Consider the following 14,182-nt stretch of genomic DNA (forward strand, 5'->3'; position numbering starts at 1 on the left):
GTGCCTGGTTGTAAGTAGCCCATTGGTCATTTAGGGCTTATGGCTATTTTGAGGTGGGTCACCTAATGAGCCTGTTTATATTCAGCCCAGTGGTCACTGTGGGCCCTTTTACTTTACTGGGGTTTCCACTGCTCAAGCCTTTTTCCTAAAAGCAACCTCTACATTCCCCCGGACAGATGGACAATGGCAAATCTTTAGCATTTGAGCAGAGGTCTCGTCTTCAGCAGTTGCTTCATGCTGGACGGGGTGGGGGTGGGAGAGGCTGTCCCTACCTAAACTCGTCAGTCCGTCAGGGGTTCTGTGCAGTTACAGACTGGAGCATTGTATTATATTGATGTGCTGATAGATGATTTGAGTGAAATTCCTTGGCGGCCAGGTCCATGGGATTTAGGGGGAGAGGATCATCCAATGGTATGGGTTGGAATCCTTATTGAACCAACATTCGTACATGGAATTGTTGGATTCACTCAGACGTGTAGATCGAGATGGCAGCTGGATCTGTGGGAACAAAGGAAAAAAAGTGGGAGCCTGAAAGAAGTGAAGTGGCTGAAAGCCAGCCAGCCTCAGGAAAGGGTCCCACCCGAGTCTGTAATGTGTGAGGAATTGCCCTGGACAAACTTAGGAAGGAAGGCCTCAGAAGGACAGAGTGGGAGAGGAGAGGAAAAGGGTCCTTGGCCATCACAGGCTTGGGCAGTCTGATCTGTTCACTCTCAGACCTTCAGATCATACCAGGGAGCTTCCCTGGCCAGAGATCTTCAGTTGTCTGAGGAGTACTAGAGTTAGACTACTAAAGGGCTAAAAAGAGAAAGGAGAGGGAGGGAAAGATCCTTCCAAAGGACAAGAAGGGAAATCCCTCACCCTTTCAGGCAAGAGCTGTCTGGTTGGTTCCTCCTGGGGCTTCAGTCCTCACCTAGGATTAAACTTGATTGGAGGTTGTCAGTTCTCCAAGGAGTACTAGAGTGGTCTACAGTGGCAAAGTCCCAAGAAATTCCCGGACAATCTGGGAAAGTCCTGAGCTAGCAGAGGTTCCCATGAGGGCCACCAAATGTGGGGCATCCCAATCGAGTGGAGGCCAGTGGCATGGGCAATGAAAGAATTCACCGAAGGCAGAACGAAGGAGATAGAAGTTTATTGAATATACTGCAAGGGAGTAGCGTGCAGGACAAAGGAGAGACTGTCTGCTTGTAAGGATCTTATATATATATAAAAGGGTTTTAATTTTATTTTACAGTGGACTTGTATAATATAAACTCTAAAGTGACCACAAAGGACTGCAACAAAACAAAAAAGTATAAGTAATAAGCCAAAAAAGGAGATATAATGAAGTCATATACTAAATTTATCTAAAAGAAGATTAAAAAAGATGAAAAAGAGAATGAAGAATGAATGGGACAATTACAAAACAAATAGCAAGATAGTGGATTAAAAACTCAAACATATCATAGTCACAGTAAATATAAAGAGACTAAACACTCCGGTTAAAAGGTAGAGATGATCAGATTGGATTTAAAAAAAGCAAGAATCAACTGGATCTTCCCTATAAGAAACTCACTTTAAATATAAAAATGTATAGAGAATATTATAATAAACACATTATATCCACAATTTAGTTTAAGAAATAAAATGTCAAAGATACAATTGAAGCACCCTATCTCTTCCCATTTGTTGTCTTACCTTCTTTCATCACAAAGTAAACATCAGTCCAAAGTTATTGCTTTACCATTCCTATGCATTTTCTTTGTGTTTATTTTGACCAAAAATGCATATGCAGGGTGTGTGCATGTGGTTTTAAACTTTACATAAATGATATCAAAGTGAATGTATTCTGCAACTTGCTTTTATCACTCAACTTTGTCAATGAAGATTTATCCATGTTAATCAATGAAGGTCCAACTTAGTGATTCATAAACTGTGACCAACAGCAACAGCATTACTTGGGAAATGCAAATTTTTTTTTTTTAAGATTATGTATTTATTTATTTGACACAGAGAGAGACAGATAGAGAGCACAAGCAGGGGGAGCAGCAGAGGGAGAGAGAGAAGCAGGCTTCCCGCCGAGCAGGGAGCCCGATGCGGAGCTCGAACCCAGGACCCTGAGACCATGACCTGAGCTGAAGGCAGAGGCTTAACCGACTGAGCCACCCAGGCGCCTCGGGAAATGCAAATTCTTGAGCCCTCCCACCGACCTCCTGAATCAGAAACATTGGAGGTGAGGCCCAGTAATCTGTTTTAACAAGTCCTCTGGGTAATTGTAATGCATGTTAAAGCTTGAAATCCAGCACTCTATTTATTTTCACTGCTGTATAGTATTTCATTATATGACTATACCAGAGATTTTAAAAGGTCTATTATCCTGCAGATGGATATTTTGACTATTTCCAGTTTTGCCTATTACAATGCTACAATGCAAATTCTTGCATATGCTCCCTTGTGTACATCTGTAAGGGTTTCTCTAGGATAGGGAGTATGAGTAAAATTGCTGGGTTGTGTGCTATGTATATCTTCAACTTTACTGGCACTAGCCAAATTGCTCTCTAAAGTGGTTGTTCTGTTTTACAACTACTACTTTTACTGCTACTACTACTAGCAAATCCTTGTGTAGCATGAACCACATGCTGGATGTTGTTCTAAGAGCTTTTCTTAACTCATTAATACTCACACTAGTCTTCTTGAGTTAGGAGCTATTATATTATTATCATCATCTCAATTTTACAGATGGCACCAAATGTTAATGAACTTGGTCAAAGTCAGGGCAAGCCAAAGAGACAAGAGTCAGGACTTGAGACCATACAAAATGGCTCTAGAATCTTTGCTTTCAGCTACAGTGCTATGCTGCGTCTCCTACTAGCCGTGTATGAAGGTTCTTATTGGTCTACATTATCATTACGCTTTGTGATTCCCAACTTTAAATGTGTTTTGCCAATCTGATGGGTATAAAAGGGTAATTCACTGTGGTTTAGATGCACTTTCCTCTGATGGCTAGTGCAGTCAAGGCAACTTTTCATATTTGTCGCTGGCATTCAGGTTTCTCTTCTATGAATTGCCTGTTGTAATAAAACATCTTCCAAGGTGATCCTTAGATTCATTCATAACATGAGAAAATGATAATGAGGGAGGTATAAAAATGTTAAGGAATGTTGCCAAGCAATGCCTGAATTTTCAAACCCTTAGCCAGGACAAGAGCAGTCCCTCCTACTTTTGTAAAGCTATGATTCATTCTCCAACCCACTGTGATCTGGTTTGTGCTTCTGCTAACTCTGTTTCTTTTTAAAGTGGAGAAGTTTAGTGTAAATCAACCCTTTCTATATATGTCAAGGCCTAGAGAACTCCATTTAGAAATACGAGTGCAAAAAACCTGGCATTTGCAACAACTGAGAGATTTTTGTCACCCTCAGTTAAAGTGTGCCCATGGGGAGACTGCATTTCTTTTCTTTTTTAATTAATTAATTAATTAATTAATTTTAAAAAAGATTTTTATTTATTTGAGAGAGAGAGAGAGAGAGCACAAGCAGGGGGAGCTGCAGAGAGAGAGAGGGACAAGCAGGCTCCTCACCGAGCGGGACCTTTGGATCCCAGGACCTCGGGATCACGACTGAAGGCAGACACTTAACTGACTGAGCCACCCAGGTGCCCCGGAGCCTGCATTTCTAGTTGAAAATATCCTAAAATAGATTTTTATCTGGATTGGGTATGAGGCAGTAACAACAGCCAAACAGTTCATCGAGTTGCTTACAGTCTTTCAATTAGAAATTACACATTGTTCGCTGTGTATAAAATATTGTGTTTGGATCCAAGGTTCAGCAGTAAACAAGACCCACAGGTTTCCTTGTTTTATGGAATTTCCATTCTTGCGGAGACATTCTAAAACTAAACCATGAGTTGTGCAATTAGTTGTTTAATTACTGTTGGGATAATTGTCTGAAAGAGACCTACCACATGCTAAGGAAACTATGTAGTAAGGAGCCCAGACCAGGTCTAGAGGGTATGGGAAGGTGTGGTGGGGAGTTTCTAAGATGGCTCCTGTCTTAGTCCAGGATGCCACAACAAAGTACCACAAACTAGTGGCTTAAACAACAGAAATGTATAGTTCTGGAGGCTGGGAAGCCTAAGATCAAGGTGTCAGCTGATTTGGTTTCTGGTGAGTTTTCTTCCTGGCTTGTAGATGGCTGCCTTCTTACTGTGTCCCCGAAGGGCAGAGAGAGAGAGAGAGAGAGCGAGAGAGAGAGAGAGAGAGAGAAAGGGTTGGGGTGGGGAGAAGGTAGAGGAGAGCTCCTTTCTGGTGTCTCTTCATATAAGGACATGAATCCTGTCGGATTTGGGCCCTACCCTTATTATCTCGTTTAATTTTAATTACCTCCTTATTGGCCCTATCTCCAAATATAGTCACAATAAGATTTAGAGCTTCAACATATGAACTGGGGGTGGGAGTGGGGCATGTAATCCAATCTATAATAACCCCCAATGTTCTCTGCCTCATAGTATTCATGCCATGTGTAATTCCCTTGAGGGTAGGTTGCACCTAGTAACTAACTAATAGAAGACTTAGTGATGAAATGTTACTTCCGAGATTAGTTTACAAAAGGACTGGAGCTTCTGATGCAATGTCATCTTTCTCTTGCTGACTGTTGGCCAGAAGCCTCTATCAGTTCCTCGCCATGAGAACCTCTCCATAGGACACCCCACAAAATGGCAACTGACTTCCTTCAGAACAAGCAAGTAATTGAAGTCCTCAAATCCAATAACCCACGAATAACTGAATCCTGCCATCAGCAACATGAGTGAGCTTGGAAGCAAATCCTTTCCCAAATGAGCCTTCAGATGAGATGGCAGACTTTGCTTACAGCCCGACAGCAACTTCATGAGAGACCTGGAGGCAGGAGCATCCAGCTAAGCCATGCCTGGGTTCCTGATCTACAAAAGTTGTGAGATAATAAATGTTTGGGGGAATAAATTTTTATGTAGCAATAGATAACTAACACAAAAGACTTCCCTGAGGGAGCGCCCCTTAGGCTGGGACATGAAGGATGATGGGGGTTACTAGGTGGCAGAGCTGGAAGGGAGGAGGAGGGTTCTAGGCAAAGACAATAAAGCCAAAGGGGCAAGGACAGCTTGGCAGGGGTGCACTGGAGAGAATGGCAGCAGACAGAGCTGGAGAACTGGGAAAACGCTTTAGAAGTTCAGGAACAGAACAGGAGGAGCGAGAACAGATCAGACAACAGCAGAGCATTCTCCTAGTTCCCTAGATGCACCCACAGGATGAGAAGGTGGGATAGTGGAGAGCACTATGATGGGAGCCGAGTCCCAGTGCTAACTCTGTGATCTCAAGCAATCACTTGGTCATTCTGGTCCTCAGTTTTCTCACCTACAAGATGGAATCTGAATTCTTTACAACTCTCAGTCAAGGGTTATTAGTTACATGAAACCTATATGAGGAAAACTATAAGACACTCCTGAAAGAAACAAAAGTAGGCCTGAGCAGATAGAAAGACATTCCATGTCATTGGATAAGAGGACTCAATTTCATAAAGATGGTAGCATGCCATAAGTTAATTTATACATTTAGTGCAATCCAAGTAAATCAACATCAGAGTTTTGACAGAGCTAGATAAATTGATTATAAAGTTCATATGGAAGAACAGACAAATGAGAATACCCAGTAGCAGCAAAGGGGAAAGGCTAACCCTAACAGATATTATTAAAGCATGTTCTAAAACTTCTATAATTAAAACTGTGGTTTTGGTGTATGAACAGACAGACAAATGGAGCAGGGTAGGAAATCCGGAAATAGACCAAAGAAAATATGGGAATATAGTATGTGATAAAGGTGATATTTCACATCAGTGGGGAATATATGGACTGTGGCTTAAGTGATGCTGACACAGCTGTGGAAAAAGACAAAATTGGATCCATCCCATATAAGGAACTGGACTCCACTGCAATCTCAACAAAGGCCTCTTAAGACCCCATGGGAAGTTCTGGGGCTGGGATGACCCTTCAGAGTTGTCACAAGTTGGGGTGAAGAGGTTGGGTCTTTATACCCCACAACAACTAAATTATCAGAAGTCTAAATGCAAATAATAAAAGCATAAAAATAGGACAAGAAAACAGATGAATTTCTTTATTGAGAATGGAGAAAAACTTCCCTATGACTCAAAATCTAGAGGCAAAAAGATTTATAAATTTGCATTTTAAAAATTTTCATGAGAAAAATATTACATACAAATGAAGTAAAAGAAATGACAGGAAAAAATATTTGCAATATATATCACAAAGGGTTCATAATGTAATATATACATGGCTCCTAAAAATGGAGAAAAATATATAATATAGATAATTAGGCAAAATACATGAACAGGCAGTCCTCAGGAAAAGAAATGGCCCTTAAACATTTGAAAATATGTCCGGTCTTGCTCATAATAAGAAAAATGCTCACTGTGGTTACATTAAGACCTATCAGGTAGGCAAAAATCCAAAATTGGACAACTTGCTCTGCTGACCTGACTGTGGGGAAGGAGGCGTTCTCATTCATGGCTGGTGTGCCTACAGAATGATAAAACTTCTGTGGAGAGGGATTCAGCAGCATTTAGCCAAACTGTATTTGCATTTACCCTCTGACCCGGCAATCCTACTACCCCAAGGAAACACTTGCAAAAATATTAACAAAAAAAGTTATGCCTAAGTTTATTAACTGCAGGATTCTTTGAACAGCAAAAGAATGGAAATAACCATAGAGCCTCTCAATAGAGGACTGATTGAATAAACACTGGGATGTCCACATAATGAGACTTATGCAGCTATAAAAAGAAATAAGGAAGATCTCTGAATACTTACATGGCGCTTCTTCAGGATATATTGTGAAAAAAACCAACTGAATGGTGTGTATAGCATGCTAACTTTGATTAAGCAAGGGGTGGGAATATAATGTGTAAGTGTATGTAGGTATATGTGTATTTACCTGTATCTATATATCTATATATCTATGTAAAATATATATATATTTTAAAGATTTATTTATTTTATTTGAGAGAGAGAGAGAGAGAGAGAGCATGAGCAGCAGAGGGAGCAGACTCCCCGCTGAGCAGGAAGCCCAATATGGGGCTCGATCCCAGGACCCTGAGATCATGATCTGAGCTGAAGGCAGATGCTTAACCCACTGAGCCTACCCAGGCACCCTGATAAGATGAAACTCAATAAAAATGGCTGGCTAGAGGAAAAGGAGGTAACGGAAAGGTTAGGGATGGAAGTCAGATTTCTCTGAAAGTATTGAATTTTATATTTTAATTTATTAAATGTTCTTCATAACTAAAAATTCATTTAAGCAAAATCTACTTTTATTTAAATAAAATTTTACTTTATTATTTACTTAGATAGCATCTATTTTTTATTTCAATAAAATTTAAGGCATTTTATTTAAATGTCTTCAGTAATTTTAAAACAAGATTTAATTGAAAAGAAAAAGCAATGTCTGAATATTGAAAAACAGATGGATAGAGCTGCATGTCAAATTGGTGGCATATAGTGAGTCCTGTAATGTGCCAGCCAGATACCCTTCAGAAATGAGGGATTTAATCCACCAGTCACTGGAAGTGCTGTGGACAGACAGATCTCAGCTGTCAGTCTTTTTTTTTTTAAATTTTTTTCTTATGTTATGTTAAACACCATACATTACATCATTAGTTTTTGATGTAGTGTTCCGTGGTTCATTGTTTGCATATAACACCCAGTGCTCCATGCAGAACGTGCCCTCTTTAATAGCCATCACCAGGCTAACCCATCCCCCCAACCCCTTCCCCTCTAGAACCCTCAGTTTATTTTTCAGAGTCCATAGTCTCTCATGGTTCATCTCCCCCTCCAATTTCCCCCCTTCACTCTTCCCCTTCTGCTATCTTCTTTTTTTTTTTAACATATAATGTATTATTTGTTTCAGAGGTACATGTCTGTGATTCAACAGTCTTACACAATTCACAGCACTCACCATAGCACATACCCTCCCCAATGTCTATCACCCAGCCACCCCATTCCTCCCACCCCCCCACCACTCCAGCAACCCTCAGTTTGTTTCCTGAGATTAAGAATTCCTCATATCAGTGAGGTCATATGATACATGTCTTTCTCAGATTGACTTATTTTGCTTAGCATAACACCCTCCAGTTCCATCCATGTTGTTGCAAATGGCAAGATCTCATTCCTTTTGATGGCTGCATAATATTCCATTGTGTGTGTGTGTGTGTGTGTATATATATATATATATATACCATATCTTCTTTATCCATTCATCTGTCAATGGACATCTTGGCTCTTTCCATAGTTTGGCTATTGTGGACATTGCTTCAGCTGTCAGTCTTTTCTGGGAAGCACTCTGGTAGAAGAAAGCTGCCCGTCCAAGGCCTCACTCCCTTCCTGCAATAGCCTTAGCCAGTGACTGGTTGATACCGGGGTACAAAGACACAGCTCCCTTGCCCCATCTTGGGACAACTCTGAAGGGCCATCCCATTGCAGAATTCCCCAGATGGTCTGCACAGGCCTTTGTTAAGACTGCACTATAGCCTAACTTCTCTCCCTGACCTGTTTCCTTACCTTTCTTTCCAGGTCTTGATCCCAAGAGCAGTCTAATTTCCTGCATGCGAAACTCCATCTCAGACTACGCTTTCCTGAGGAGCCTAACAATGACAATTGGTGCTAGGAATGCCAGGAGTGGTTCAAGAAGCAGTTACGAAGACAGGATTTTTGGTGTTGGAGCACCTGCTGCCAGGCTAGCAGAGAGGATATATCATCCCTGGTGTTGGAAAGAGTATAAATAGTCCCTAACACAACTGCAGTGCAATTGTTAAAACTTTCACTATTAGCAAACTGTGTATTTTAGTGGGAGGAAACATTCTTATGGGTTCAATGTATCAGGTGTCAGAAATATACAGAAAAATATGGGTGGGTTGTTGCTAAGCTCAGTTGATGCCATCTAATGAAATACAGAGTGAGTAATTATCTGTTATAAACAAAGCATAAAAGCCAAAGGATTTCCTAGGTAATGAATAGAGAGGTTCTCATCTTCTGCAACTAGAGGGCAGGAAAAGCTGAGGACCAGTTCCAGGACTTAATCATAAGAGTAGCAGAACCTATCAGCAAGTCTGCTATGCCAAGGACAGGGTGCTAGTTGGGAAAGAGTGGGAGCTTGACATATGGGATGAGGACATCTGGGTTCCTACACCCCAAAATATTTAATTCCCAAAGATCCCTTAACTTTTGAGGCAAAGAAGTGGCCCCCTCTTCCCTTGGGCTAGTGCTCCTTCTCTGCTGTAGGATGACACAAACCCTTTCAGGATCAGCCCTATCTTCCCTTGTCTAGGCTTACCAGTAGGCTAGTAAGTAGAATTAAGTCACTAAGTCACCTGGCTGGGGATATGGTAGGCCTGATAATCATGAAAAGGACGATGTATACCCCAAGGAGCTCAGGATCCAGGAGAATCCACATGATGACAGAATAAAAGGGACTATATCCCGGGAGCTCAGGATCTGGGTGAGTGCACATGGGACTTAATTCTGAGGACACTGGATCTGGGGAGACAGAATACAAAGTTGAACAAGGGAGTTTAATTTTGAAACACTCTCCTGGGATTTAACAACCTGGCAAGGATCTCGAGATGGTGCAAACATGCTATAGAATGGCTTCATAAGCATGGAAAGTGATGACCCATACTCAATGAAGGAAAGGTGCCAGAATTGCCACGGAAGGCAGTAGAATAAGAGATCAAAAAGTTCAAAGAAGTGAGCATGCTAGCGTGGATATCCTATGTAAGTCTCGAAAACCCACCAGGCAATTAGATTCCATGGGAGGAACCAGAGGACAGACCATTTACTGAAGTAATAAGGAAGGTGCTGGTGAGAAGGGTACCCAGAACCATTAATAAATTCAGTACTGGCTCTCCTCTGTAGACCAGATTGATGGTAGGAGATGCTAATACAGAACTGGGCTTCCTGATTATGGTGAAGATGTCAGGAGGGCCCCACCTCCCTCATACACACAATAGAGAGTAGATGACATAACTTAATCATCAGAGGCCAGGTAGATACAATTATCATAATGAGCAGCAGAGGGAGAGTGGAAGGAAGGGATCTCTAAGAGTTACAGAAATGGTTAATCTCCAGCCAATGCATAGGTTGAGCTGCTGCTGCATGGCCCAAGGTCCCAACATAAATCACATTGTTAGTGTAGACTATTGTAGCATGGCCCAAGGGCCATCATAAGTGAAGTTCCTCCTATTTGAGGCCATCATTCCATAGATACTTTAGCCCTTTACCCTTCAATTTCCCTTAGGATCTTACTTCATTGGTCATCTCTTTACTTAATCTTCTCTTTCAGCAAGTTCCTTGCTGTCACACTATAGATACACTTAGGCTTCTGTGATCCTCTCCCTGCTGCAATATCTCCCTTGATACTTTGTATTCCTTTAACTTCTGAGCAATTTCTTACCTCAACGTCTTATTGGAACTTCTCAAAAGAATAGCAGATCTTCACTGCCACCACTTCATTTTCAATTAGAGTTGTTAAATCAATTACCCTGATGTTATCTCTGACAAATGCCAAACCTATCTTACATTAAAAATAAAGATATTTCCTATAAGGAGAGAGTTTTGTTTTCTTTCTTTATTTGACAGAGAGAGACACAGGGAGAGAGGGAACACAAGCAGGGGGAGTGGGAGAGAGTTTTCTCAAAAAGCTTTCTATTCTACCTTCTTCAAGGCTAGAATATTCTATTCCTAGTGGTCTACTTCCTGATCTCCCTCATTCACTGCTCAGTCCACTGCAATCTTGATTTTGCCTAACACCCTTCACCAAAATTGATCCCATAAAGGTTACCCCTAGGTGCCAAATTCCACTGTCATTTTTTCAAGTCTTTTTTGAAACAATTTCCTTGGCTTCTATGTTGCCACACTCACCTGGGCCTCTTGATTCTCTCCCTGTCTTCCTCTGCCTATTCCTTAGTGTTGCTCTTCCCATCACTTGCCCTTAGCCCTCTGTTCTTTTATGCATAACCTTGGATGACTCCATCCTCTTTGAAGGTTTTCAATAACATTCATATGCCAATGACTCCCAAATTTATATTTCTATTCCAGTCTTGCCTATTGAGCTTTACTTTTTTTAAAGGTTTATTTATTTGAGAGAGAGAGGAAAAAAAAGCACACGTGTGCACATGCATATGCACAAGCAGGAGCAAAGGGAGAGAAAGCATCTCAAGCAGACTCCCTGCTGAGCACAGAGCCTGATTTTTTTTGGGGGGGGGTGGAGGCGCTAGATCTTACAACCTGAGATGATGACCTGAGCTGAAAATCAAGAGTCAGACACTCAACCAACTGAGCTACCCAGGCACCCCTATTGAGCTTAAGATTCAAATGTATATTGGCTGGAGGCACGTTGATATTTCTGCCTCTGCTTGTCTAAGACTGAACACATCATCCTGATTCTAACCCTGCTTTTCTTCAAAATCTCTCTGAATTAGAAGACCCCTAGTCACCTGGTCACCCAAGAGAAACCTGGGAGTCACTCTTGGCTTCTCTTTGTGCCTGTTGTCTTCCTCCAAACTATTCTTCACATTGTTGTCTGACCTCTTCCAATTCCTTTAACTACATCTCTTGCCTCTCTCAACCGCATATCTTTGGCCTGTTTCAATCTACAAACACATTTATTTTGCTATTTATTTTGTGGCTCCATACCTTTTTACAAATTTCTTTTGAAATGCCCTGTCTCACTTCTTTGCCTATTGAATTTCTATTTATCCTTTGATTTTAGATTTTCATTCTGCCATCCTCTATCATATTATTTATTATTCTGAGCCTTGGGTCGTCTGTTAAGTATGCCTTATAGGGCGATAGTTAAGTCACTGACACAAAGTTGTTGAAATGGAGAGGGTGACAGAGTACTAAAGCATCCTGCTAGAAAACTGCCTCCAGGTTTAACATTGATCCTCTAACTAATAATACTCACACACAGTCGTTCATCCACAAGTGAAACACTTACCTGCAATTTTATCCTTCCCAAATTTCATTTTGGGAATTTACCTTGAGGGACAGCATGTTTCTAAAATAAAGCCATACTATATTTTCCTTCTTTCGTATTATGAGGCATTGATGTCACAAGTAACAGAAATCCAATCCTTTTTTGGATTACTTAGAAAAAAGTAATTTTTAAAAGATTTTATTTATTTGAGAGAGAGAGAGAGCATGAGCAGGGGGGAGGGGTAGAAAGAGAGGGAGAGGCAGACTCCCCGCTGAGCAGGGAGCAAAATGTAGGACTCGATCCCAGGACCCTGGGATCATGACCTGAGCCGAAGGCAGACACTCAACCAACTGAGCCACTCAGGTGCCCCTAGAAAAAAGTATTTTATTGTAATAAATAAAAAATGCGTTCAGGCATGTCTACCTTCAGGGTGGAAAAAATTAATTTCAATCAATTTGGAAAGCACCCCCCTACCATGATTTTCTGGAGCTGACCTAATTTCCTAGGGGGGGCTTGAATACTGCTTAACTCATCTGCTCCTAAGCCATTTGTACACCAGGACTTCATTGTCGTATCTGGACTTCCATCATTAGTACCCAAAGTTGTTGCTAAGATTTGTCTCTTGCACATCAATTTGGTCCCTTAGATCTAAAGGGTCTCTTCAATATTCTCATGCCAAACTTGGAGGACAGAGGATGGGAGTTAGAGAGGATCATGAAAGTCTTTCTGCTGCATCTGGACCACCCCCAGGCCAGAATTCTTCATGAGGCTGTTTCTAACCTGGTCTGCTTAAATGAATCATGAATCATGCAGTTGTTTCTGACATGGAGTTAAGCAGAGAACAGGGCCCCTTTGCTTTTAGGTTTCTCAGACCAACTTAGAGTCTTCCCATCCTTTCTAGCATTCAGAGCACTAAAAATAATCTTTTAAGAATTCTATTTAACTTTCAGTATTGAAATCCATTTAAGACTTTCCATAAACAGTTGTATTTGGGAATTCTTCACACCCAATGAAGATTAATTAAAAACAGATTCATGAGCGATCATGCATCAGAAGTCATCTTCCATCCAGATGCTAAAAAAGAAACCCCAACCAGACTATGAAAAACATAGTACATACGTAAAACATATTAAAAGTGAAATACCTAAAATGTCTTGCTCCTCCAACAACTTCAATAGGAAATGAGTGCTTAGTAGAGCAAATGTGCTATATGTTGTGAGTGAGCTAGCAGATGACTATTTATTGTTCCTGTCTATACATCAAACTCTAATATTTTGACTATTACAACTACTTTGAATAAGAGAAATCTAATAATTACAGTTTCAAACTTATTCTTTATTCCAGAAGTTCAGATCTGTGATAGCGATATTTTGCTTGGGTCTTAGGCCAAATATTTATTTTAAAACCAGGCTATTCAGCCTTCAGCTCAAAAGTTCTGAGCTCCTCTAAAATATTACCTCCTCCTTAACTATTTCCTTGTGGAAATAGTAAAGAAACGAATGTTTTCCTCCACTAGTTGTCTTCAGGACCAAAACTTTCGGGTCTTCCCTCTGATTAATGTGGACATTTATATAGTTTCTGGGTAAGCGTGGCTCTTCTCTGCTGCTTCTTTTGATGCCCCTGTCCCACCCCTTCCCATCCTCCCTTCTGAAACGTCTTCTGTTTTGGATCTTAAATTCCTCAACCAAGCTAGATGTTAATTTCCAAGGCCCTTCCGCTCCTGACATACTTGGGACTTGTGAGGTCTCAGGAAACGGACTTGGTGACAATGACCATAAACCATAAGAAAAAGACCTCTAACGCCTAGAAAATTAAGCAAGCTGTCCGTTATATTACAGTCTTTCGTAGTTTTCAGAAAGCATCCTCGTATTTCTGGAAAAATTCGTTAGTTCAAAGGCCAAAGATAAGACTTAAGAGGGACCTGCAACCAATGTGCACGCCTTATTTTTAAATTTTATTTTTTTAAACTGTAAAGTAAATATAGACCATATGGTAGAAAATTTACAAAATAAAGACAACCCCCCCCACCCCCCATGCCTCCATCCGAACGCAGAGATTTAACTCATGTGGAGGAATTCCTCCTGGTTTTTCTCCCGCTCTCTCGGCTCACACCTAGCAACCTTGACCCAGGCGCGCAGCCGGAACCGCAGCGCTCGGGGCGGCGCTACCGCGCACGGGTGCGCCGTCGCC

The sequence above is a fragment of the Eumetopias jubatus genome, unplaced genomic scaffold (genome assembly GCF_037043125.1).
Source record: "Eumetopias jubatus isolate StellerSeaLion01/CBP00866 unplaced genomic scaffold, mEumJub1_p1.0 scaffold_12, whole genome shotgun sequence".
Taxonomy (NCBI): Eukaryota; Metazoa; Chordata; class Mammalia; order Carnivora; family Otariidae; genus Eumetopias; species Eumetopias jubatus.